Source organism: Hippocampus comes, unplaced genomic scaffold, assembly GCF_001891065.2.
Source record: "Hippocampus comes isolate QL1 unplaced genomic scaffold, H_comes_QL1_v1.1 scaffold227, whole genome shotgun sequence".
In the NCBI taxonomy this organism is placed as follows: Eukaryota; Metazoa; Chordata; class Actinopteri; order Syngnathiformes; family Syngnathidae; genus Hippocampus; species Hippocampus comes.
The window spans coordinates 629,266-630,586 of record NW_017805630.1 but is presented as its reverse complement, the minus strand read 5'-3'; the positions used below and the strand labels follow the sequence as shown (position 1 = coordinate 630,586).

The following is a 1,321-nucleotide window of genomic DNA, read 5'->3' as shown; positions in this document are numbered from 1 at the left end:
TACATAAATTCCGCGGAGGGCGCGCCTCGACGACATGTGAAAGCTGCTTGCGTTTATATTCCAGAAAGGGAAAAAAATAAACTAAAAAAAAATAAATACGAAGGGAGATTTTGGATGTACAGTAGTCCTGTCTTGTCATCATAAACACGCACGTTGATATTCACGTGCATAATCGTTGTGAAATTTGGTACGAAGAGGAGATTTCTTTGGTTATGAATGTTGTTCTGCTCGGCAACACATCTCTGCGGGTCACGCTGCAATTTATTTATTTATTATTTATTTATTTATTATATATATTATTTTAAAAATCTCGCGTGCCACCAGTCGTTTACTTTAACCGCAACCCTAACCCTTAAACCAGTGGTTGTTGAAGTTTCTCCTCCAAGTGCCAAGTCAAAAAATGATTTGGAGTACTTTGTAACGCCATCAATAATCGTTAAATTACAGTAGTGTTGTAGGCCCAAGAGTTTTCAATTCCCCAAAATGATTTTACTGGAAGGCACTGTCACTTTATGTACAATTTGAACAGTAACACCGTGCTTCAATAGGACAATAAACAACTGCTGAAATGATTAAATTTTTGGATGTACAGAACTGTTCAGCATTTTTAGACAATCCAATTGAAATATATTCCACTTAAATGCACCCAAAAGCTGAATACAACTGAACTGTAAAAGGACACAACTGCTTTTTTTTTTTTTTTTAACCATCTCAAAAAAGCAAAGAAACTTTGTAGCTCACCAGTGTAGGTCCAGCTCGTGTCCTCTAGAAAACAGAAGAGGGAGAACTTTCAACTTCAAGTCATTCAACTATGACAACCCCCAAAAAAAACCACTTCATCACGCTGATGGATTTTCACTGCTGCACTACAACTATTGTACCGAGCACCTCTTGGTAACATAACACGTTTAAAAATGCAAAAAAACAAAACAAACAAAAAAAAATACCTCACCTCACCCAGCGTTGATTATTATGTTAATGAAATTCTTACCGGCAGCTGTCCAATGGAGGCCGGGCAGCAAAAGCAGCACAAAAGGAGCCACAGAGTCCATGATAGCCCTCCTTGCCCACACACACACACACACACACACACAACACACACACAATACAGCCAAACAAACGTACAAACAGCGGACGAAGGGATGAGGAGTGAAGTGAGAGAGCGAGGGGTAATTGTCGACTGCGTGAGAATCAGGAGGGCACCGAAACTACAACCCAAGGCTTACAAGGCTACTAATGTTAGTTTTAATACACAAAGTGAAGAACAACAGGAAGTCTGATGCGGTTCAGACAGGACACTTGTTAATCACCACCAACACGG

General features: G+C 39.7%; 1 long non-coding RNA gene across 1 annotated transcript in view; it reads right to left on the bottom strand.

Moving 5' to 3' along the window:
• The window catches only part of LOC109522767 (uncharacterized), a 5,115-nt gene extending 3,962 nt beyond the window's left edge, over positions 1–1,153 (bottom strand). The window contains exons 1-2 of the long non-coding RNA XR_002169617.1: positions 992–1,153; positions 742–765 (exon numbers count right to left, since the gene is read on the bottom strand). This is a non-coding gene — a long non-coding RNA (uncharacterized LOC109522767). The remainder of the gene's footprint in view (positions 1–741; positions 766–991) is intronic.
• Between the last annotated feature and the right edge of the window lie 168 nt (positions 1,154–1,321).